Source organism: Mangifera indica, chromosome 12 (genome assembly GCF_011075055.1).
Source record: "Mangifera indica cultivar Alphonso chromosome 12, CATAS_Mindica_2.1, whole genome shotgun sequence".
In the NCBI taxonomy this organism is placed as follows: Eukaryota; Viridiplantae; Streptophyta; class Magnoliopsida; order Sapindales; family Anacardiaceae; genus Mangifera; species Mangifera indica.
This window is the reverse complement of record NC_058148.1, coordinates 9,922,487-9,949,602: the sequence shown is the minus strand read 5'-3', so window position 1 is coordinate 9,949,602 and position 27,116 is coordinate 9,922,487. Positions and strand designations below refer to the sequence as shown.

General features: G+C 32.5%; 1 long non-coding RNA gene and 1 pseudogene across 1 annotated transcript; both read right to left on the bottom strand.

Moving 5' to 3' along the window:
* Positions 1 to 15,102: 15,102 nt before the first annotated feature.
* Positions 15,103 to 17,210, bottom strand: LOC123192253. Its single transcript, XR_006496843.1, has 3 exons — positions 17,135 to 17,210; positions 16,324 to 16,425; positions 15,103 to 15,558 (listed from the first exon to the last, which is right to left on the bottom strand). It is a non-coding gene; the product is annotated as an uncharacterized LOC123192253 (long non-coding RNA).
* Positions 17,211 to 24,793: 7,583 nt separating this feature from the next.
* LOC123192252 lies at positions 24,794 to 27,063 on the bottom strand (annotated as a pseudogene).
* Positions 27,064 to 27,116: the final 53 nt, after the last annotated feature.

The following is a 27,116-nucleotide window of genomic DNA, read 5'->3' as shown; positions in this document are numbered from 1 at the left end:
TCTGGAGTAGTAGAAATTTTGGTTTCTCGATATATACAGTTAATTTTCAGCGACAACCAACACTGAAAATATGAAGTTGAAAGGCCCACTTCTACTGTTCTTCTCCAGAGTGACAGGAACTTCACCTGTGAGAATTTTATGGTGCATTCACACTTACTGTCTCATTTTCTTGGATTACATTTATTTCTTTTAAATAATTTCTTTCAGGATAGTGTAAAAGCCTTTGTTTCATCTTTGTTTTACCTGATTCAATAGCTACTTATAAAATTTTGTTCTGTTTCTTTGTTTACCTTTCCTTAATTTCATAAATTACTTGTTGAAGGATTCACATAAAAAACTACAATTATGTTATCAAAATTAATGTTAAGTTGAAACTCAAATGAATTGTATATAAAATAATTGTGATTTTGTGTACCAATTTTTATTAATCTCATAAGTTTGAAATCGCTGTTTGTTGATTATATTTTCACTCGTTTCGTGGCTTTTGTCTAAATGAAGGTTATGCAAAAGCTTCAAACAATTGAAGCTTTGTTTAGAAATATTGTTTTATACCTTAATTCATATTTCAAATTACTAAAATTCTTTTTGCTACACAGTAGAAATTGATCAATTTGTAATTTTAGTCAAATTTAAGTGGGCCCTAGTATCTCTTCGTCATGACTTTGTAGTAAAGAAATGATAATTCCACGAATAAATTTCCACAAAGAATTTTGGAAGGTTGCAGAAGTCAAATTTAAGATTGTACAAGGAGACCAACTCCGATGGAATTTTCCCTGCTAGATAGTTAAAACCTAAATGCAATGATGTTAATTTAGAGCAACGGGACAAGTTGGCTGGAATTTCACCCACCAGTGAGTTATTATGAAGAAATAAATTCTCTAACCTTCGCAGGTGGCCTATTTCGTTAGGGATTTCACCTTTGAGGCTGTTGTTGTACATTTCAATATCCCTCAGGAAGCTGAGGTTGCCGATGTAAGGCGTCAGAGACCCAATTAAACCTCTTGAATTTAGGTCTAGGACAGTGACTCTTCTATGTTTGCGGCCGCAGGTAATGCCCTGCCACTCACAGAAATGATGAGAATCATTCCAGGAATTCAGGACCCCTTGAGGATCATGGATAATATTTTTCTTGAAGCTCTCTAAGGCAACAAGATCCGTCTCGTTTTCAGCCAGTTGTCTAGTTGTTGTTAAACTTGTAACATGCATCAGAGTGATGCAAAGAAGAAAGAATTGAAAGTAAACTGAACTGTGCATCTTTTTACTCATCTCTAAAGCTGGGAAGGCATGTTTGCCTTAATGTTTCTTTATAGGGCTACTCCTACCTTCTTCCTCTCAGATTTCCACTGCCGTGTCTTCTGGAGTAGTAGAAATTTTTGTTTCTTGACACGGTTAATTTTCACCGCCAACCAACTTTGAAAATATGAAGTTGAAAGGCCCACTTCAACTATTCTTCTCCAGAGTGACAGGATCTTCACCTCTGAGAATTTCTATGGTGCATTCACAGTAACTGTCTCATTTTCTTGGATTCAATTTATTTCTTTTAAATAGCTTCTTTCATGATTACCTATGTTTACCTGCTCGGTTTCTTCTCCTGTTCTTGAATTTCTTCTCCTGCTCTGTTTGTTGTTTACCTTTCCTTTTAAGTTCATAAATTACTTGTTGAATGATTTACACAAAAATCGATTGCTTTTGTCTAAATGAAGGTTATGCAAAAAGCTTCAAACAAATTAAGCTTTGCTCAGAAATATTGTTTATACCTAAATTCATATTTCAATTACTCAAATTCTTTTTGGTATACCGCAGAAATTGATCATTTTCTAGTAGTAGTCAAATTTGTGTGGACTCTAATCTCTCATTTGCCTTGATTTTCTAGTAAAGAAATGATGATTCCACAAAGAATTTTGCAAAAGTCGTTATATTCCATTGGGACTGTGGAAAGTTGCAGTCAGCATCTTCTACAAAGCTTTATGGGAAGTTGCCGAAAGTTTTGAAAAGTTCAGAGCTTGACGCAGTAAATGTTGACACTGTTTCTTGAATGTCGTCTCATGTCATTTTTTCTTTAGAACTGTGATGGATATTTTTAATAAATATGTTTTCCTTATCATTGTTTAGTACATGTATTTTAGGTATATAAATATTTATATGTATAAAATAATTTTAAATTAAAAATAAAATAATATTTAATTATTTAATAATACATATAAATATTTATATATTTACATATTTACATATTTAAAATAAATACATATAATATTTACCATATCTGTATGTTACTCTGCATGGAGACCTGCAGCCTTGAAATCCTCCGCACTATTTAGTTGTTGCTTTGAATATGTTGAGGATCCATTTTTACAAGATTTTGAAGAAGAAGTATAATTAATAAAATATTAAAATAAAATGAAACAAAATTATTTGAAAAATTAGGAGAGAGAGAATTGATGAGCTTGACTTGACTGAGAGTTGAGAGATGGAGTGGTTACGTCAATAATTAAATAAATTTAAAATAATATTTATTTGAAATTTTTATATAAAAAGGGAACAAAAATAAATAAGTCTAAATAGTTGATGCAATTGTTATCGGCTCAGAATTTGTTTTCTTTTTCTTAATTTTTTTTAAAGGCCAAACGATTATTTCCCATTCAAGTTTTAATGTAAAAAAAATATACATCTATAAATTTTAAAAACTCAAATATCTATTTATTTTTTTTGTTAAAATTAAAGATAAAATTATTATTTTATCAATAATATTAAAAATATATAATTTTATCTCATTTTTTCTTTTACATTTTGAAGACTTGCATTTTACCTTAGAACCTCAATTTTAAAAAGTTATTTTTTCTCTCCAAATCCTTAGGGTTTTCTTCCTTCTCGGTCAATGGTGGCTACCACTGTCTTCACCTATAACTCGACAATCTCCCTCCTTGATAGATAACGTCAATGGAGATGAAGAACTTCGTCTCTCGTCTTTGTCGATGGAGATGAAGTTCTTCCTCTTTGTTAATAGAGGTGAAGTTTTTCGTTTTTGTCGATATCGTCTATCGAGGAGAGAGATGGCCAAACTAAAGGTGAAGATGGCAACAGTCTCCATCACCGTCGTTGGAGAGAAAAGAAAACCCTAGGGATTTAGGAGAAAAAAATAATTTTTCAAAGTTGAGATTGAGATAAAAATATGAGTTTTCAAAACCAGAGAACGAAAATGGAATAAAAGTATATATTTTTAATATTATTAGTAAAATAACAATTTTATCTTTTGTGTTAATAGAAAATTTTAATAGTAGTTAGTCTATAAATAGGTGTTTGAGTTTTTAAAACTTCGTAAATATGTATTTATCTTTGCATTAAAATTTGGTGAAAACTAGTCCTTTGGCTTTTTTTTAAATTAGCACTCTAATCTACATGCCTTCCCCACAAGCCTAGACATGACTTACAAATTTCCAGTGCATATAATTTTTAATTTGGTTAGTCCATTGAGGGAAGTCTATTTACATATTACTCATCTTGAATAAGGTCGAATTGGGTTTGTTATGATATCTTAAAGGGTGAAACTGAAATAATAACTGTTTTCATAAAATTTGAATCAAAACCTATCCAATATAAGTTACGAATGAGAATCAAAATTGAAAGTTTGGTATTCAACAGTTTCAAATTAGGTTTGCATTTTGCTTTCCCCAAACAACATTTATAATTTCACTCACCATACAACACTAAAATCCATCAAATTTTATATGAAAATCAAAAAACCTAACTCACAAGAAATAAAAATTTTAACATATGGATAAAATTTGTACAATTTAGTATGAAAAAATTAAAACATCTCTTAATTTCCTTTTCGGTAGATCGAAACTCTCTTCCAGTGCAAGAATCAGACACTGTAAGAGAAAGAAGTAGTGCAATGAAATTACTTTTATGTATGGGGTATTTTGTAAAACTCAATGATTGTATTAGTATAAACTCTTTAATAAACCTATTATCAAAGTAGAACTACATTTCCCAATCCAAATTTATCTCATTGACATTTTATCCCCTAAAAGTTTCAAAATGGTATTTTCTCACCTATTATTAAAATTGAGAAGTTATGTAGTATTTTTGTTAGTTTACATAATATATAATAAATTACTATCATTTGCACCCTTTAAATATAAATAAATTAATTTCCTTTATTAACTTGGAAACTATTCACTTAAACCCTTAAGTTCAATTGAAAAAATCAATATATTAATCCATACTATTTCATATGAATCTAAGTGTACCCTCAATTAAATTACGCCTTGTATTATTGTTCACATTTAACTAGTTTGTCAACAATGAATGAAGATGGTGACTTTTTAAAATTTAAACTGAATTTTGAGTTTACATTTACATTCCGTTTGACTCAAATCTTATCCTAGATGGAAGAGATGGAGCCATCGCTATTCAACCTTAGAGAATTTTTTTTTTATTTTTTGAATGAGTTTTGTTAATATTATAAAGAGGGAATTACTTTTTTCTTTTTAATTTATCAAGATGTTTAGGTGAAATTAACCCCATTATTAAGTGGCTCAATCATCTTCCACAATTGTGGTCGTGTACATTAATAGAAAGATTAGCCCATCTTTCCTTCTTAAATTTTGTTTAGCTCTTGTTTCTGAATACAACTGTTAGTGTGTTTGGCTGTGATAAGTGTCTGAGTAGTCACCTTCTTCAATTGTAACTTTCAATCAAAGTTATATGAACAATTCAGATAATGATACAATCCAAATAACACGTAAAAATTACACAAATCAATTACCCAATTCATGTCCAACCCCGCACTTCGGGAACAAAGAATACTAGTATTATACTACAGTCAAAACTAGAAGATTTCAAAATTCTGTGTATTTTTTTAAAGATATCTCAAGAAACAATTTGTTTCTTTCAGTTTATCATTCAGTACTGCTTTTGAATGGCGTTTAACAACATAAACCAGACCCGTTTGTGTTGAAGCGTTGTTACTTCTTTGAGATTGTACAAGGAGGCCAACTCCGATGGAATTTTCCCTGCTAGATTGTTACAACCTAAAAACAAGATTGCTAGCCTGAAGCAACCGGACAAGTTGGCTGGAATTTCACCCTCCAATGAGTTATTATGAAGAAATAAATTCTCTAACCTTCGCAGGTGGCCGATTTCGTTAGGGATTTCACCTTGGAGGCTGTTGTTATACATTTTAATAACCCTCAGGAAGCTGAGGTTGCCGATGTAAGGCGTCAGAGTCCCAACTAAACCTCTTGAATTTAGGTCTAGGATGGTAACTCTCCTATGTTTGCGGCCGCATGTAATGCCCTCCCACTCACAGAAATGCTGAGAATCATTCCATGAACTCAGGACCCCTTGTGGATCATGAATAATATTTGACTTGAAGCTCTCCAACGTGACAAGATCCGTCTCGTTTTCAACCAGTTTTCTAGTTGTTGTTAAACTTGTAACGTGCATCAGAGTGATGCAAAGAAGAAAGAATTGAAAGTAAGCTGAATTGTATATCTTTTTACTCATCTCTAAAGCTGGGAAGGCATGCTCTGGGGCTTGCCTTAATGATTCTTTATAGGGCTACTCCTGCCTTCTTCCTCTCAGATTTCCACTACTGCCGTGTCTTCTGAAGTAGAAATTTTGGTTTCCTGACACAGTTAATTTTCATCGTCAACCAACTTCGAAAATATGAAGTTGAAAGGCCCACTTCAACTGTTCTTCTTTAGACTGGTAGGACCTTCACCTCGGAATTTCTATAATGCATTGACACTTACTGCCTCATTATCTTTGATTCAATCTATTTCTTTTAAATAGTTTCTTTCAGGATAGTGTAAAAGCCTTTGTTTCATTTTTTTTTAACTCCATTAAGTAACTATTTATAAAATCTTGTTCTGTTTCTTTGTTTACCTTTCCTTTAAGCTCGTAAATTACTTGTTGAAGGATTCACATAAAAAACTACAATTATGTTATCAAAATTAATGTAAAGTTGAAAATCAAATGAATTGTGTATAAAATAATTGTGATTTTGTGTACCAATTTTTATTAATCTCATAAATTTGAAATCGCTGTTTGTTTGATTATATTTTCACTCGTTTCGTTGCTTTTGTTTAAATGAAGATTATGCAAAAGCTTCAAACAATTGAAGCTTTGTTTAGAAATATTTTTTTATACCTTAACTCATATTTCAAAATTACTAAAATTCTTTTTGCTATACAGTAGAAATTGATCAATTTGTAATTTTAGTCAAATTTAAGTGGGCTCTAGTATCTCTTCGTCATGACTTTGTAGTAAAAAAATGATGATACCACGAATAAATTTCCACAAAGAATTTTGGAAGGTTGCAGAAGTCATTATATTCCGTTGGGAGTGTGGAAAGTTGCAGTCAGCGTCTTCCACAATGCATAATGGAAAGTTGCAGTCAGCGTCTTCCACAAGGCATTATGGAAAGTTGCAAGCTGACTGGAAGTTTAGAACTTGACATGACAGTGTTTCTTGAATCTCGTCTCATATAATTTTTTTATTAATTAGATCATTTATAAATATATTTTTCCTTGTCTTTCTATATATATTTGTTTCGAGACGTGCACCTTTGAAATCCTCTATACTATTTAGTTGTTGCTTTAAATAAATCTTCATCATCCAAGCACGAGTGTTTCTGCAGTTTCCGTTTGTTGGCACGATTGAGAAGTGCTGTTAGTTGTGCTAAGTTGGTTTCCCAAGATTTTGTTTCTTTCTCATTGTAAGCTTATATAAGGCTCTCATTCACCCCGAATAAAAGCATCAAGAAACATTCCAATGTATTAACTTATTGCTTATCCCAATTAGTTCTCTCAATATCTTATTTACGGGTTGTTTCCATGATACCTCGACAAGGGCCAGCTAGGAATTTCGATCAAGGCCATGTTATCTTAGCTTTGCCATCGAAATTTTTTGTTGTCATTTTAAGTATTGGGACAATTTTTTGCAATGCTATATGTCTATGGAGATGTCTAACATTATTTCAGCTGGTACATATTAAACTAAAACTATAATGTTCCTATAAAACATGTCCAACCATTTTATCTTCAATATATATATTTTTAATTTGAAAGAAATATGCTTTTATATTCTTGATTTTTGTTTTTTTTTTAATAGTGACAGTTATGACGGTATTCTTTTATCAAAGTACTAATATTTTAAATTGTCAAAATAATAAAAATTATTAAGTTGATTTAATTTAGGATCCATATTTATATGAATTCCAAGAAAAAAAATATAGTTGACAAAATATTAAAATGAAACAAAATTATTTGAGAACTAAGAGAGACAAAATATTGGGTAGTCCTTGGAACTGTTATGGTTTTAGAAAACAAATCAAATTTGTTTCCTTTTTTTAAAATTAGTAGGTGAGCATGCATGCCTTTTTCATAAGCAATGACCTGCAAATTTGCCGGTTGTTGTAATTTTAATCTAAGTTGTCCATAGATAGGTCTATCTAAATTAGGTTAGTTATGATTTCTTAAATGGTAAAGCTAAAACTGATTGTTTCATTAAAATTTGAACGGAAACCTATCCAGAAAAGGTAAGTTTAGAATAAAAAATTAAAATTGAAAGTTGGGTGTTCAACAATTCCAAATTAAGTTGGGTATCTAGCTTACCCCAAGCAACATTTACAATTTCACTTATCAAACAACTCCAAACACCATCAAATTTAATATGAAAACCGAAAACCTAACTTTTGAATTAAAAAAAAAAAAAAACCCTTTAACACAAATGAAATTTGTACAATTTAGTATGACAAAAATAAAAACATCTACTATTTTCTCTTTTTCTAGCTTGAAACTCTCTTCAAATGCAAGAATCAAACACTAATGCAGTCTTGTACATTAGTAGAAAGACTAGCCCATCTTTCCTCCTTCAGTTTTTTTAGCTCTTGTTTCTGAATACACCTGTTAATGTGTTCAGGCTTTAGCTGTGATCAGTCTTTGAGTTGTCACCCTCTTCAACTGCAGCTTTCAATCCAATTTATATCAGCAATTCAGACAATGATACAGAGCAAATAACATGGAAAAATTACACAAACCAACTACCCAATTCATGTCCAATCCCGTACTTCAGGAGCAAAGAATAATAGTATTAGACCACAGTCAAAACTAGGAGATTTCAAAATTCTGTGTATTATTCTAAAGATATCTCAGGAATGGTATTTGGAACTGAATATGTGTAGTTATTAACTTCACAAAGAAAGAGCTTTCCGGGACTGTAAAAGCCACATGAATATCTGGATACTGAAAAGTCGAGCTTCCAAGTAGATCTCCTCCATCCAGATACTCAAATAATTTAACACCGATTTACTCTGTGAAACTTCTCCAATGATCATAATCACATCAAGAGATGATCCCTGCATCTGTCAAAACAACATTTCAACCACCCAATCGGTTGAATTTATTTAATTATTTAACCGGCTATAACCATATATATAATTGCAACTGAATCACTATAATATCACACAGTAAAAGCTCAATGCCAAAGATCAACTCAAGAGAATCAACACTAAATAAAAGACACAAGGTAGTGGAGCAATATCCAATACCACAGAATTATTAACTGCTCGTAAACAGTCATTTGTCTTTAGCATTAACATTCATTTGCCTTCACATCTTCAGATTCACATTCACCACATTAATATATACATCATTTTTCATACATTCATTTGAACAAACGACAAGTTTGCAAGAAATCGTGATTGTAGAACTTGGTTAAGACCACCTAAGTCCTGAGAGGGTTTTGGCCAGTCAGAAAAGCAAAAGGGATGGGAGGGAGGTATCAAAGAAGCACAATAAGAACAATAACAGATTCTTGAAGACCTTAATAAAGAATTTTGACTTAGTTGGACTGTTAAACACAAGTAACCGACGTAGGACAGCAAAACCAAGAAATATTATACACAGAAAAATCATGTATAATAATGCATTAAAATGCGAAATCTATTGCTCTTTGATAGGCAAAAGCCAGTTCTTACTAAAAAGTTTCCATTCCCATTCTACATCATTCACACTATAACCTGATAGGAACCAACTCAAATATTATTAGTATTAATAAAATAGTGTTGACAACAGAGGTGTCAACTCCTCCCAAAAACAATTAGAAGTGTCTTTCCTCTCCCAAATTAGCCAAAGGCTACACAAATACCAAATTAACAATGTTTTTCTTTTTCTTTCCCTTTCTCTCCTCCAATCACTCATATTTATACTCCCAATATTTTAAATTTTAAATTCCAATATTATCTAGATCAAATTAAATATTTATCCTAATCAACTCAAATATCATCTAAATCAAATCAAATATTTACCTAATCAAATCAAATATCCTATTATAAATATCTTATAATTAAATGAAATATATTATCCTAATCCAAATATATTTTATTTATTATTATTATTATTTATTAAGTCCTAACATAACCAAAATCAAGTTAAAAATCCTTCCTGCATGCAAACTTTTAATGAATTCATTGCTATTACTATCTTTCATGAAATATAAGAATAAAGCTAGAAACTACTATGGTAATTACTTTCGGTTGAAACAAGCTGGAACATTTATTGATACAGGCTTGCTTAAAATATAACTCCTGAGCAAGCCAAAATGGAAGCTCTGTCTTTGCACCTTCTTCAACCTAAGAACAACCACCAAAAACAAAATATATTATGATACAATCATTCAACATCAGTTTCCACCAAACTCCAGTTTACTGACGCAGTCATTTTCAGCACTCCGTTAGCTGACTTCTGGAACACAACAGAGACAAGCTAAAACCGAGCAAAAGAAAAGAAAAACCATTAAACAATTTTAAAGTTGAAATAAAGACTAACGAGGGTATGAAAACAAGAAATTAACGTCTTCCGCTATAAGAATATCGTTAAGGTCATAATAATTTGCATTTCTTGCAGCCCGATCGTTCATTTTTTACTTTTTGGGCTTCTCTCAATTTCTTTTTCACAATTTATGAGATATTTTTTAACAGCTGGAGATCAAAACATAAAAAACTCAATTACAAATGCAAAGGATCTGAACCATTCATGTAATTCCTTCGAAATAAACGAATCAGATTTCGCAATTTCAAGACTAAAAATACATCGACCGAAACATCCAACAAACGATTATAAAGAAATGGCCTAGACCTTAGCTCTAAGCCAGAATTAGATTCAATTCCAACCTTAAAGATACGAAACCATATAGTAGAGCAGATAAAATAAAAAAAGATGACAACGAACTGAGAATTTCAATTTTTAGATAAAATTTGGAATTTAAAAAAGAGAAATTCAAAGTACCTCAATTGTTCTCTCCGATCTTGCTTGCGTTTCATGTTTGTTTAGATGACCAGTGGATGGAGAGTAAAAATATGAGGTAAAATGGGAGGGAAACTTAAAATTGCGAAAATGCGAGATCTTATAATTTGCGACGAGATCTTATAAATAAATTCTCTAGAATGGCAACAATCGAAAAATCCTTCGGAAATCTGAAAAATACGAGTCGATATCTCATCAAACGGTGAAATTCGAAAAAACTGAACTTAAATTCGAATTCTAAAAGTTGAAAAACCCTAGAATGGCAACAATCGAAAAATCCTTCAGAAATCTGAAAAATACGGGTCGATATCTCGTAAAACGGTGAAATCTGAAAAAACGAAACTGAAATTCAAATTCTAAAAGTTGAAAAACCCTAGAATGGCAACAAACGGAAAATCCTTCGGAAATCTAAAAAATACGAGTCGATATCTCGTCAAACGGTGAAATTCGAAAAAACTGAATGAAAATTCGAATTCTAAAAGTTGAAAAACCCTAGAATGGCAACAATCGAAAAATCCTTCAGAAATCTGAAAAATACGGGTCGATATCTCGTAAAACGGTGAAATCCGAAAAACGGAACTGAAATTCAAATTCTAAAAGTTGAAAAACCCTAGAATGGCAACAAACGGAAAATCCTTCGAAAATCTGAAAAATACGAATCGATATCTCGTCAAACGGTGAAATTCGAAAAAACTGAATTAAAATTCGAATTCTAAAAGTTGAAAAACCCTAGAATGACAACAATCGAAAAATCCTTCAGAAATTTGAAAAATACGAGTCGATATCTCGTAAAACGGTGAAATCCGAAAAAACAGACTGAAATTCAAATTCTAAAAGTTGAAAAACCCTATAATGGCAACAAACAGAAAATCCTTCGGAAATCTGAAAAATACGAGTCGATATCTCGTCAAACGGTGAAATTCGAAAAAACACAACTAAAATTCGAATTCTAAAAGTTGAAAAACCCTAGAATGGCAACAATCGAAAAATCCTTCAGAAATCTGAAAAATACGAGTCGATATCTTGTAAAACGGTGAAATCCGAAAAAACGAAACTGAAATTCGAATTCTAAAAGTTGAAAAACCCTAGAATGGCAACAAACGAAAAATCCTTCGGAAATCTGAAAAATACGAGTCGATATCTCGTAAAACGATGAAATCCAAAAAAACGGAACTGAAATTCGAATTATAAAAGTTGAAAAACCCTAGAATGGCAACAAACGGAAAATCCTTCAGAAATCTGAAAAATACGATTCGATATATTGTAAAACGGTGAAATTCGAATTCTAAAAGTTGAAAAATGAAAATGCCTTTACAATGTGAAATATCCAAAAACCCCTCATATTTATCTAAAATTATTTTAACCCCCATAATGAGTGAGGGGAGTTATATAAATGAAGGGAAGGGTAATTTTGACATTTTAGAAAAAGTTTGAAATAAATAAATAAATATCAAAATGACTTTATAATGTAAAATATCCAAAAACCTCTCATATTTATCTAAAATTACATTAAAACCCCAAAGTAAGTGGGAGAGTTATATAAATATGAGGGAAAGGGTAGTTTTGGTATTAAAAAAAGTCATAGGCATTTTTTTTTTAGAACAGTGATTTTGGGCATTTTGACTTGAAAATAGTGATTTTGGGTATTTTTGCTTAATGGGAGGGCATTTTGGCCATTTTTTAAAATTTCCCTACATTTTAATAATCCTCAGGAAGCTGAGGTTGCCGATGTAAGGCGTCAGAGTCCCAACTAAACCTCTTGAATTTAGGTCTAGGATGGTAACTCTCCTATGTTTGCGGCCGCATGTAATGCCCTCCCACTCACAGAAATGCTGAGAATCGTTCCATGAACTCAGGACCTCTTGTGGATCATGAATAATATTTGACTTGAAGCTCTCCAAGGCAACAAGATCCGTCTCGTTTTCAGCCAGTTGTCTAGATGTTGTTAAACTTGTAACATGCATCAGAGTGATGCAAAGAAGGAAGAATTGAAAGTAAACTGAACTGTGCATCGTTTTACTCATCTCTAAAGCTGGGAAGGCATGTTTGCCTTAATGTTTCTTTATAGGGCTACTCCTACCTTCTTCCTCTCAGATTTCCACTGCCGTGTCTTCTGAAGTAGTAGAAATCTTGGTTTCTTGATATAGTTAATTTTCACCAACAACCAACTTTGAAAATATAAAGTTGAAATGCCCACTTCAACTGTTCTTCTCCAGACTGGTAGGACCTTCACCTCTGAATTTCTATGGTGCCATCACACTTGCTGTCTCATTATCTTTGATTCAGTCAATTTCTTGTAAATAGTTTCTTTCAGGATAGTGTAAAAGCCTTTGTTTTCATCTTTTTTTAACTCGATTCTATAACTATTTATAAAATCTTGTTCTGTTTCTTTGTTTACCTTTCTTTTAAGTTCATAAATTACTTGTTGAAGGATTCACATAAAAAAACTACAATTATGTTATCAAAATTAATATTAAGTTGAAACTCAAATGAATTGTGTGTAAAATAATTATAGAATCCTCCTATTGTGATTTTGTGTACCAATTTTTATTAATCTCATAAATTCGAAATCGTTGTCTGTTTGATTATATTTTCACCCGTTTCGTTGCTTTTGTCTAAATGAAGGTTATGTCAAAGCTTCAAATAAATGAAGCTTTGTTTAGAAATATTGTTTTATACCTTAATTCATATTTCAAATTACTAAAATTCTTTTTGCTATACAGTAGAAATTGATCAATTTGCAATTTTAGTTAAATTTAAGTGGGCTCTATTGTCTTTTCGTCATGATTTTGTAGTGAAGAAATGATGATTCTACGAGTAAATTTCCACACAGAATTTTGCAAGGTTGCGGAAGTCATTATATTCCATTGGGAGTGTGGAAAGTTGCAGTCAGCGTCTTGGACAAGGCATAATGGAAAGTTGCAATCAGCGTCTTCCACAAGGCATAAAGGAAAGTTGCAGTCAGCGTTTTCCACAAGGCATTATGGAAAGTTGCAGTCAGCGTCTTCCACAAAGCATTATGGAAAGTTGCAAGCTGACTGGAAATTTAGAAAAGTTTAGAACTTGACATGACAGTGTTACTTGAATCTCGTCTCGTATATATTTTTTATTAGATTATTTATAACTATATTTGTCCTTGTCTTTCTATATATATTTGTTTCGAGACTATTTTGTTGAAATCCTCTATACCATTTAGTTGTTGCTTTAAATAAATCTTCATCATCCAAGCACGAGTGTTTCTGCGGTTTCCGTTTGTTGGCACGATTGAGAAGTGCTGTTAGTTGTGCTAAGTTGATTTCCCAAGATTTTGTTTCTTTCTCATTGTAAGCTTATATAAGGCTCTCATTCACCCCGAATAAAAGCATCAAGAAACATTCCAATGTATTAACTTATTGCTTATCCCAATTAGTTCTCTCAATATCTTATTTACGGGTTGTTTCCATGATACCTCGACAAGGGCCAGCTAGGAATTTCGATCAAGGCCTTGTTATCTTAACTTTGCCATGGAAATTTTTTGTTGTCATTTTAAGTATTGGGACATTTTTTTGCAGTGTTATATGTCTATGGAGATGTCTAATATTATTTCAACTTACACATGTTAAACGAGAATTATAATGTTCGTGTAAAACAAGTCGAAACCATTTTATCCCTAATTTTTTTTTTGTTTGAAAGAAATATGCTCTCACATTATTGATTTTTGTTTTTTTGTTTTTAAATGATGACAGTTATGACTATTCTTTTGTCAAAGTATTGATATTTTAAATTGTCAAAATAATAAAAATATTAAGTTCATTTAATTTAGGATCCATATTTTAATATTTATATGAATTCCAAAAAATATATATATGTATAGTTGACAAAAAATTAAAATGAAACAAAATTATTTGAGAACTAAGAGAGACAACATATTAGGTAATCCTTGGAACTGTTATGGTTTTGGAAGACAAATCAAATTTGTTTCCTTTTTTAACATTAGTAGGTGAGCATGCATACCTTTTTCATAAGCAATGACCTGCAAATTTGGGGGTGGTTGTAATTTTAATCTGGGTTGTCCACAGAGAGGTCTATCTATACATTACATATTTTGAATCAGGTCGGAATAGGTTAGTTATGATTTCTTCAAATGGTGAAACTAAAACTGATTGTTTCATTAAAATTAGAACGGAAATCTATCCGAAAAAGGTAAGTTTAGAATAAAAAATTAAAACTGAAAGTTGGGTGTTCAACAATTCCAAATTAAGTTGGGTATTTAGCTTACCCCAAACAACATCTACAATTTCACTAACCAAACAACTCCGAACTCCATCAAATTTAATATGAAAACCGAAAACCTAACTTTTTGAATTAAAAAGAAAAAAACCCCTTTAACACAGATGAAATTTGTACAATTTAGTATGACAAAAATAAAAACATCTACTAGTTTCCCTTTTTGTAGCTTGAAGCTCTCTTCAAATGCAAGAATCAAACACTAATGCAGTCATTTACATTAATAGAAAGATTAGCCCATTTTTCCGTCGTCAGTTTTGTTTAGCTGTTGTTTCTGAATACAACTGTTAATGTGTTTAGACTTTAGCTGTGATCAGTCTCTTGAGTTGTCACCCTCTTCAACGGCAGCTTTCAATCCAATTTATATCAGCAATTCAGACAATGATACAGTGCAAATAACATGGAAAAATTACACAAACCAACTACCCAATTCATGTCCAATCCCGCACTTCAGGAGCAAAGAATGATAGTATTACACCACAGTCAAAACTAGGAGATTTCAAAATTCTGTGTATTATTCTAAAGATATCTCAAGAAACAATTTGTTTCTTTCAGTTTATTATTCAGTAGTATCATTGAATGACGTTTAAAAACATAAACCAGACCCCCAGTTACATAAAAAAATCATTTTATCAATGTTCCTTCGAAAATTTAAAAAACAAATGTTTCAATCCATAATCCAAGCCTGCTTGTTGATGCAGAGATCTCATCCACGGAGGCAAGGAATCTGAGAATTAGTAGTGCAATGGTATTTGGAACTGAATATGTGTAGTTATTAACTTCACAAAGAAAGAGCTTTCCCGAACTGTAACAGCCACAAGAATATCTGTATACTGAAAAGTCGAGCTTCCAAGTACATCTCCTCCAACCAGATACTCAAATAATTTAACAAGGGTTTACTCTGTGACATCTTTGCCTCAATGACTGCCTTTGAAGAAACTTCTCCGATGATCATGAACATATCAAGAGAAGATCCCTGCATCTGTCAAAACAATATTTCAACCACCCAAGCGGTTGAATTTATTTAATTATTTAACCAGCAATAACAATATATATAATTGCAACTGAATCACTATAACATAATACAGTAAAAGCTCAATGCCAAAGATCAACTCGAAAATCAACACTAAATAAAAGGCACAAGGTAGTGGAGCAATATGCAATGCCAGAGAATTATTAACTGCTCGTAAACAGTCATTTGTCTTTAGCGTTAACATTCATTTGTCTTCACATCTTCAGGTTCACATTCACCACATAAAAACATACATCATTTTTCATACATTCATTTGAACAAACGACAATTTTGCAAGAAATCGTGGTTGTAGAACTTTGGTTAAGACCACCTAAGTCCTGAGAGGGTTTTGGCCACTCAGAAAAGCAAAAGGGATGGGAGGGAGGTATCAAAGAAGCACAATAAGAACAATACCAGATTGTTGAAGACCTTGATAAAGAAATTTGACTTAGTTGGACTAGTAAACACAAGTAACCGACATAGGACAGCAAAACCAAGAAATATTATACACAGAAAAATCATGTATAATAATGCATTAGAATACGAAATCTATTGCTCTTTGATAAGCAAAAGCCAGTTCTTACTAAAAAGTTTCCATACCCACTCTACATCATTCACACTATAACCAAAATAAAGATAAAAATCCTTCCTGCACGTAAACTTTTAATGAATTCATTGCTATTACTATCTTTTATAAAATATAAGAATAGAGCTAGAAACTACTATGGTAATTACTTTCGGTTGAAACAAGCTGGAACATTTATTGATACAGGCTTGCCTAAAATATAACTCCTGAGCAAGCCAAAATGGAAGCTCTGTCTTTGCACCTTCTTCAACCTAAGAACAACCACCAAAAACAAAATATATTATGATACAATCATTCAACATCAGTTTCCACCAAACTCCAGTTAACTGACACAGTCATTTTCAGCACTCCGTTAGCTGACTTCTGGAACACAACAGAGACAAGCTAAAACCGAGCAAAAGAAAAGAAAAACCATTAAACAGTTTTAAAGTTGAAATAAAGACTAATGAGGGTATGAAAACAAGAAATTAACGTCTTCCTCTATAAGAATATCGTTAAGGTCATAATAATTTGCATTTCTTGAAGCCCGATCGTTCATTTTTTGCTTTTTGGGCTTCTCTCATTTTTTTTTTTTTCACAACTTATGAGATATTTTTTAACAACTGGAGATCAAAACATAAAAAACTCAATTACAAATGCAAAGGATCTGAACCATTCATGTAATTCCTTCGAAAAAAACGAATCAGATTTCGCAATTTCAAGACTAAAAGTACATCGACTAAAACATCCAACAAACGATTATAAAGAAATGGCCTAGATCTTAGCTCTAAGCCAGAATTAGATTCAATTCCAACCTTGAACCCACCATTCGGCCGTTACAACAAGAATTTAAACTATAATACATTCTTAAAGATACGAAATCATATAGTAGAGCAGATGAAAGAAAAAAAGTTGACGACGAACTGAGAATTTCAATTTTTAGATAAAATTTGGAATTTAAAAAAGGAAAATTCAAAGTACCTCAATTGTTCTCTCCGATCTTGCTTGTGTTTCATGTTTGCTTAGATGACCAATGGATGGAGAGTAAAAATATGAGGTAAAATGGGAGGGAAACTTAAGATTGCGAAAATTAGAGATTTTATAATTTGCGTTGCGGTGTACAATAAGTTTGGTGTTATAAAATTTAAGTAAAATTTAGGGGCTTTTGATAAATAAAAAAGAACAAGGGGTTAATGTAGTTAGAAACCTATACGCTACGGAAGCAATTTTCTTTGTTTTCTCTACAAAATTAGGAATTAATTTTGGACAGGGTTGACCATGTACGTATACAATGTACATGGTATATTTATACAAAATTAACCATATATGTATACAATCAATGATATGTTATTATTTTATTGAATAATTTTAAACGAAAGATAAAATAATATTTAATTACATAGTGATATATTATGACTTTTATATAAAATTATATCTATTACTTATGTATATAGTTTTATTATTTTTATTTATACATTTGAAGTTTTTAGTGTGAAATGAATTATCCAAATTATTATTATTATTATTATTTTGGTTTAACCTATAAAGGCCTAAAGTTCAAGAACAATGTTAACTTAAAAGTTAGTTTGTATCAATAAATTGAGATGCATGGATAGTTTAATAACAAATATAAACTTATGTTCTTATTGAATTAATATAAATCTTTAAATTTAATTTATACATAAATAGTATAAACTGATATTGTAGTAGGAATTAAACAAGAGTTTCATAAAACTCAAAGGGATCTAGAAATTTTCAGATCTAGCAAACTTATGGAGAGCAGAGGAAAAACAGAGGAAGAAAGAAAGAGAAAAAGATAAGCCGATGGACTTCAAATCTGCTTTTAATTTTCGTAAAATGAGTTATACATACATCCAAGAGCAATACATGACATCAGCAAGATTGATTTGTTCAACCAAAAAATCAACAAAAATCCTAATATTAAGGATCATCAAGCATTTTTACCAAAACACACTTACTGCTTTGACTACTATTTTGTAAATATTATGTAAAATGACACAAAGAGCCTCAATTCTCTAACACTCCTCCTTTGAGGTCTTTGTCCACAACACCCAGTTTAGCTCTAAGGAATTCAAATTGAGGTCTTGAGAGTGTCTTGGTAAAGATGTCTATCAATTGGTCTTTTGAGTTGCAATGATGAAGACTAATTTCTCCATTCTTTTCAGCTTCTCTCAGTGCATGAAACTTAACATTCATGTGCTTTGTTCTATTGTGCTGGACTAGATTTTGTGCTATAGCAATGGCAGATTTATTATCCATAAATAGAGGAACACTTTCACCCTTTGATTGTCCCATGTCTGCTAGAATTTTCTTGAGCCATACAACATGATTTGTAGCATTTGCAACAGCTATATACTCAGCTTCAACTGAGGATTGTGCAACTACATCTTGCTTCTTGGAATTCCATGAGAAAACAACAGCATTTCCAAAGGAAAAACAATAGCCGAAAGTGTTTTTTAAGTCTTCAACACTTCCTCCCCAATCACTATCTGAGTATGCAACCAAACTTCCACTTTGGTTTTTTGAGTACCATAGACCACAATTTGCACTCCCTTTTATATACCTTAGAACTCATTTAGCTGCACGAAAATGTGATATGTTAGGAGAAAACATGAACCTTGATAACATGGAAGCAGCAAACATAATATCAGGTCTTGTTGAAGACAAATAGAGCAAGCTTCCAACCAAGCTTCTATAGACAGAAGCATCAACCTTTTCTTCTCCATCATTGTTGACCAATTTTTCATTCATAACAAGGGGTGTAAACACTAATTTGCAACTGTCTAAATTAAACTTCTTTAGCAGCTCCAGAGCATACTTCTTTTGTGATAAGAAAATGCCATGATCATTTTGCTCAATCTCATGTCCAAGGAAGTACTTCATTTCTCCCAAATCTGACATATCAAATTCAGATTTCATACAAGTCTTAAACTCAACAATAAAGTTCAAGTCTCCTCCTGTAATCAAGAGGTCATCAACATAAAGAGAGACTATAAGCTTTACTTCCTTTCCAATCATTTTTACGTACAGAGTTGCATCATTTTCACTACATTTAAATCCCTGCTATAGCAAATATGCATGAATTCGACTATACCAGGCTCTAGGAGCCTGTTTTAGGCCATGAAGAGCCTTGTACAATTTATACACCTTATCTTCCTTGCTTGAAGCTTTAAAACCTTCTAGTTGCTCAATAAAAATTTCCTCATTCAACATACCATTAAGGAATGCAGATTTCACATCCAGATGGTAAACTTTCCAATTCAATTTTGTAGCCAATGCCAACAACATTCTAACTATTCCATACCTTGCAACTGGTGCAAAGGTGTTAGTGAAGTCAACTTCATATTGTTGCAAGTATCCCTTTACAACTAACCTTGCTTTATGCTTGTTGATTGTGCCATCAGGATTAGATTTAATTGTATAAACCCATTAGACACCCAAGACCTTTTGATTTTTAGGTCTCTTCACAAGCTGCCATGTTTTATTATTTTCAATCATGTTGATTTCTTCTTGTATGGCTTTTCTCCATTGAATTTTCTTTACAGCTTCCTCATAAGAATGAGGCTCAAGTAAGGCTACATTGCACCTGTTGTAAATATCTGTAAGGGATCTGGTTCTTCTAATTGATACATCCTTCTCATCACCATCATCATCATGCTCATTTTCAAATTGAGAGCTGGTTGAAGTAGTCTAAGTGGAATCAGTCAAGACAGCTTCATTTCTTTCCCAATTTCATGCAGCTAGCTCATCAATTTTAACACTTCTATTAACTGTAGCCTACAAGAATCCCTTGTTTTGATCTGTTATCTAACTAGCTTCTTTTCTCACTTGGCACAAGAGCATAACATACACTCCTAAATACTCTGAGATGATCAATTGATAGTTTAAAACCATGCCAAACTTCAAAGGGAGTTACATTATTCAAGGCTTTAGTGGGCAGCATGTTCAACAAGTAAACTGATGTATTTGCTACTTCAGCCCGAAAAGTTTTTGGTAACCCTTTTTCAATCATTAGACATCTTGGCATGTCCATCACTGACCTATTCTTCCTCTCACTCACACCATTTTGCTATGGAGTGTAAGGAGTGGTCAATTGATGCATAATCCCTTCTTGTTTACAAAATAAAGCAAATGCATTTGAAGTGAACTCACCACCATTGTCTGATCTGAGCATTTTAATTTTGTTTCCTGTTTGTTTTTCAACAACAGCTTTAAATTCTTTGAATACTTCTAAGGCTTTTGATTTATGTTTTAGAAAATAAATCCAACGAAATATCTAGAGAAGTCATCTATGAAAAACATGAAGTATAGGCTGTCATTCAATGACTGCACACTCATAGGTCTACACAAATCAGTGTGAATCAACTGAAGTTTCTCACTAGCCCTTCATTTGCCTTTTGAAAAAGGTAATTTTGTTTGCTTCCCAAGATGATATGCATCACATACATGTTCTGGAATTTTAATAGGAGGCAAGTTCAACACAAGATCACTATTTTGCATATTCTTCAAGGTAGAATAGCCAAAATGACCAAACCTCTTATGTCATAATGTTGAATCACTTTCTAGATGGTAAAAGGCATTTAAACTGGTTTGATTCCAATTTATGACAAAGTTTTTTTCTATCATGTTTATTGTCATTACTTTATTTCCTATAGGATCATTTATAGTGTAGGCATGATCTAAAAAATGAAGAGAATATCCTTTCTCTAACATTTGTCCTACACTTAACAAATTATGACTTATATCAGATACATAAAGAACATCTTGAATGAGCTTTATACCTTGTGAAGTTTCAATAACAGTAGTACCTTTGCCTTGAACATTAACCAGTTCACCATTTCCAATCCTGACTTTTGAAGAGTAGGATTTGTTTAACTCCTTGAAGACATCAAGATCAAAAGTCATATGATTAGTACACCCACTGTCAATCAGCCATTCACCTTTTTTGTTGCTTATTGCACAATAAGAGGCAATAAACAAATTTTCACTTGATTCCTCAAGCTTCTCTGCTACTCTGACTTGTTGTCCTTGTTGATTTCTTTTGCTTTTGCAAACTTTTTCCATATGACCTTGTTGATTGCAGACCTTACATTTTGCATTAGGCCTAAACCAACAAAAAATTGGAGTATGATTTTTCTTCTTGTAGTAAGGACAAGGAGCAAACTTTGTTTTCTTTTCCTACTGTTTTCCTTTCTCCCTTTTTTCCTCCTTTTTCTCCAGGCCTTGCTTTCTACCCAAGCCACTGCCGAGAGTTTTCTCTTGGTGCTTTACATTAAAAGCCCATTCTGTTGATTTTTCTTGTCTTAAAGCTCTTCTCTGGTCTAAAGCTTTAAAGGCATTTACCACCTCTGTTAAAGTAAGTTCAGAGAGATTTTTAGAGTCTTCAAGAGAGGAAATTTTTTATTCATACCTCTCTGGAATATTCACTAAAATCTTTTCCACAACTCTTTGATCAGTAAGTGTCTCTCCAATCAATCTTATTTGGTTGACTACCTTCATCACTCTATCAGCATACTCCTTTATGGTTTCAATTTCCCTCATTTTCAAAGTCTCAAATTCTCTCCTGAGATTTAAGACATGCATTTGCCTTGATCTCTCATTTCCAAGAGAGTTTTCTTTGAGTCTATCCCAAGCTTGTTTAGTAGTATCACAATCAACTATTTTTGTAAAAATAACATATGTGACTCCTTGGTGTATTATGGAAAGAGCTTTAGGAGCCTTAGTCATCTCTTCTTCATGTATTCTGAGTTGATTTAAGGTGGGATTGGGTCCCAATTGAGGAGGTAACTTATCCTCTTCAACGTACTATCAAAGACCTACTCCTTTTAGAAAAGCTTTCATTTTTATAGCCCAAATATGATAACAGTCACCATTATAGAGAGGTGGTCAAAGGTTTGAAGAGGATGAGGCCATCGTGAGCTTAGATGAAGGAGTTATGAGGTGAGGGTTTCTTTTTTTTCTCTTCTAATACAGCCCCTTAAGATCATTAAACATGCTCTGATACCATGATATTGTAGTAGGAATTAAACAAGAGTTTTATAAAACTCAAAGGGATCTGGAAATTTTCAGATCCAGCAAACTTATGGAGAGCAGAGAAAAAACAGAGAAAGAAAGAATGAGAAAAAGATAAGCTGATGGACTTCAAATCTGCTTTTAATTTTCATAAAATGAGTTATACATACATCCAAGAACAGTACATGACATCAGCAAGATTGATTTGTTCAACCAAAAAATCAACAAAAATCCTAATATTAAGGATCATTAAGCATTTTTACCAAAACATACTTACTGTTTTGACTACTATTTTGTAAATATTATGTAAAATGACACAAAGAGCCTCAATTCTCTAACACAAACTTCATTAAAAAGTATTTAGCATTAAAACGCAAGCAGAATAGATAAAAACACAATGCTATGTGCACAACATGTGATTATAGAGGTTTTCCTCAATCCAATTGCCTACTCAAAACTGCCTTCTTCTTTATCCAAGATAACCGACTCCTGATGGTTTCACCTTCATAATCCTGTAGTTGATAAAAAAGAATCAGAAAAATCAAAGAGAGAGGTTTTTGTTTTTGAAATCTTTTTCACTCTTGCATACCTTGTTGCCTGTGAAACTTGAGAAGGATGTTCATGGCAAATTTTAGTTCGTTTATCACAACTGTTATATTCATTCGATCTTGCGGTGATTCCATTGAACATGCCACTCCAATCTTTACCATTGAAACCAGACATTCCTCTTTGATGTTGTTTCTTGTTTCCTTCTGCCTACCAAATAATGGCAACAAGATCCGTCTCGTTTTCAGCCAGTTGTCTAGTTGTTGTTAAACTTGTAACATGCATCAGAGAGTTGCAGTCAGCGTCTTCCACAAGGCATTATAGTGGACAGTTGCTAGCTGACTTGAACTTTTGAAAAGTTTAGAGCTTAACAGTTAACACAGTAAATCTTGACAGTGTTTCTTCAATCTCTTGTCTCTTGTAATTTTTTATTAGATTTGCAATGGAACATTTATTTCATATAAATATTTTCCCTTGTCTTTCTGTTGCATACATGTTCATGCTATGTTTATGTTTGTCTTTTCTACCATGAGTTAGTGTTGTTTCTGTAAATGTTTTTGAAAACAAGCATATACTACAAATCACTTAGAAGACACAACAATTTACGATGTTTTAATAGTTTTTAGTTGCAAATTCAACGAACAATAACGAGAGGTTTGTGCTAATATTTCGCAAATAATAGATTTTGGTTTTATCCTGTATACTTTTGGTTTATCATATGGAATGGGACCAAGTTGTGCTAAGTCGGTTTCCCCTGTTTTTGTTTCTCTCTCATTATAGGCCTATATAAGACTCTCATTCAACTCCAATAAAAGCATCATGAAACATTCCAATATACTAATGCTTATGTGCTTATAGCAATTAGTTATCTCAATATACTAATGCTTGTCTCAATTTCTTCAATTTTGTTCAGCTCTTGTTTCTGATTACAACAGTTAATGTGCTTGGCTGTGATAAGTCTCTGAGTAGTCACCTTCTTCAATTGCAGCTTTCAATCAAATTTATATGAGCAATTCAGATAATGATACAATCCAAATAACACGTAAAAATTACCCAAACCAACTACCCAATTCATGTCCAATCTCATTCTTCGGGAGCAGAGAATACTAGTATTATACTACAGTCAAAACTAGGAGATTTCAAAATTCTGTGTATTTTTCTAAAGATATCTCAAGAAACAATTTGTTTCTTTCAATTTATTATTCAGTACTATTTTTGAATGACGTTTAACAACATAAACCAGACCCCAGTTACATGGGAAGGTAGTGTCAAGGAAAAGTTTTGTTGAAGTGTTGAAATATGAGGCCTAATGATGGAGGAGAGCAGCATTGACTTTAGTAAAGAAGCCCAAATACTTGATGGTCTAAAAAGATGAGTTCACGGCGGTGCGTTTTGAAATAAAATTCCTAAAGCAAAACGCACCGGTTTTAGACAAAGAAGAGGCACGTTCAAGAAATTTTTAAGTACATTGAGTCAGGAAAAATCTGTGTACAACTAGGTTCCTTTTCTATTCTCCTACTCTTTCTTTTCTCCTTCTCTTTGACTTTACTGAATTGTTGAAGTTTGTTTAAGCAAGATCAGTGATGAATAGTAGTGAGTTTGGTCTGTTATCTGGTAAGTTGTTAGAAGTCAACCGTGGTGATGTGAGTTGAAGGTAGATTGGTTATGATTCAATGGTATAGGTGAAAAGATATGTCATTATTAGTTTGTTTTAGTTAAATAGATATTTTGTAAAGTTCTCAAGATAATTAATGAAGAATTTTTTAGGTATTTTCACTAACTGTTATGTTGTATTTATCAAAGTTCTTTTCTTTCTTGATTAACTTTATTTTTTGATCTTTTGATCTTCTTCACTCAATATCCAAATCTCACAGGCAGTTTTGTCTATTAAGCCATAGACAAGGGCTTCAAAATTTTAATAAATAAATACCCATATACCTAGCCATTGGCAAATTACTAACCCACAGCGGTAGGCTTTTCTTCTATATTACTTAAGAAAAATATAGACACTACTATCATTGGAAAAGGTCAAAGAAACCTGTAAATTCTTAAAATCTTTCTCAAGTGCTACTCACTATGTTACATTACTCATGTATGAAACCTCATGCATCATACTTACACTAACAAATTAGACTCACATGGTTAAGGAAAGCACCTACTCAGAGAGTGGTTTCCTCTTCCTCCCAAGAACTGAAGCCCAATGAAATCTGGGGCAACCTATCCCGTATTTCTTGAAGGCTGCCATGGAGTTCTGTGCAGCTTCATACACTGCATAGGCAGAAGCATTTTATCATCATTGCCGAAACAAATGTTATGACGTGAAGATAAGCAGTAGCAAAAGGAATCTCACAGTTAGTTTCTTCTTTTGTTAAAACTGACAAGAATTTGGAAGCCACTGCATACGCTACAGTGTGTGCCTTGGTTAAGATCTCCTTATACCTCATCCGAAATGTAGACAAGAGCATCTTTCTAATTGTTCTATCACAGACCCTGTCCATAAAAACAAGAGCTAAGTAATGAAGAGCTCAGAGAATTTCAAGTTGGGAACTTGAAAATTGATTAGCCCAACTTCAAATTTCAAAGCCATATAGCTTGCAACTAAAACTGCTGATGAATTGCTTGATGTTAACTTCTTACAAGTATGTACCATCCATCCTACATAACTTAATATATGTTAAATGTGCTCTTCCTGGATTTGATGTAACAGAGAATAATCATTATGTTAGAGACAGAGGAACAAAAGAAGTATCAACCAAATGCATTACTAGGTTCACACGCTTGATATAAGCTTCCCAACATTTACGATGATAAAAACATGAAAAGGTGGTCCAGTTCATTTCTCATTTCACTCTATTGTTTTCAACATTCGCATTCCAGTGAATCCTATCTCTAACAAACATATTTATCTACTGAGACAGGGGACTGACCTCATCCTTTCTTCCATCCCAAGACATGAAATTGCAAGTTTAGCTCTATTCCTTCAATAAGATTCATAGTTTGAATAAGATGCTGAAACTAGGAAAAAACTAGAGGCTACATCAGATAGTTTATTGAAAAATAACCAGATAAACTATGTTCTGAAAAAGCAGTGAAGCATGACATTGAAAATTTGTAATAACATCAAAACATTTAAGGCATTGCTTTTTTTCCAAATTAAAACAACAAATACAATGATATCAGTTTACTATAATGGAACAGAAGAATGGGAGAACACGTTATAGAAATAAGTAAAAGAAGGACCAAGAAAACCCGATTATCTGCATTCGAATATGCGTGTAAAAAAGTTAGTGAGGACCAAAAACTCACTATGGTGTTATCTTACAACCAAATTCATAGAAGTAGGGACACCAAGATCTCACATCCACATTTGCAGCATCAGCTTGGATTTCCTGCCTTGTTCTAGTATTAAATTGAAAAATATAAACAAACAAGACTAGAGAAGTAAATGAATATTTACATCTTCAGATTCACGTTCATCATCACATAAATATATACACCATTCTTCATACATTCATTTGAACAAAAGGACAAGAATAAATTATGATCGTAGAACTTGGTTAAAACCACCTAATTCCTGAGAAGGTTTTGGCCACCCAGAAAAGCAAAAGGGTTGGGAGGGAGGGATCAAGGAAACACAGTGAGAATAACAGATTGTTGAAGACTTTGATAAAGATATTTGTCCTAGTTGGACTAGTAAACAAAACCAGCGCATGCAGCAAACAAAAAATGTTATACACGGGAAAATCTTATACAATAATGCATTGGAATAGGAAATCTATTGCTCTTTGATAAACAAAGGCCAGTTCTTGCTAGAAAGTTTCCATACAAGTTCCACATCATTCACAAAATAAGCAAAATCAACTTAAAAACCTATTATGGCAATTACTTTTGGTTGAAACAAACTGGAACATTTATTGATACAGCTTGCCTCAAACATAACTCCTGAGCAAGCCAAAATGGAAGCTCTACCTTTGCATCTTCTTCAACCAGAGAACAACCACCAAAAACAAAATATATTATGGTAAAGTCATTGAACATCAATTTCCACCAAAATCCAGTCAACTGACACAGTCTTTTTCAGCACTGGGGTCAACTCACTCCCTTAGCTGACTTATGGAACACAACAGGGATGAGCTGAAACCAAGCAAAAGAAACGAAGATAAATCATTAGGCAATTTCGAAGTTGAAATAAAGATTAAAGAGGGCATGAAAACAAGAAATTAACCTCTTCCTCTATAAGAACATCAGTAAGGTCATAATAATTTGCATTTCTCGAAGCGCTGTCTTTCATTTTCCCCGTTTTAGCTCCTCTTAATTTTTCTTCACAATTTATGAAATAAAATTCAATTACAAATGCAGGGCATCTGAACCATTCATTAATTAT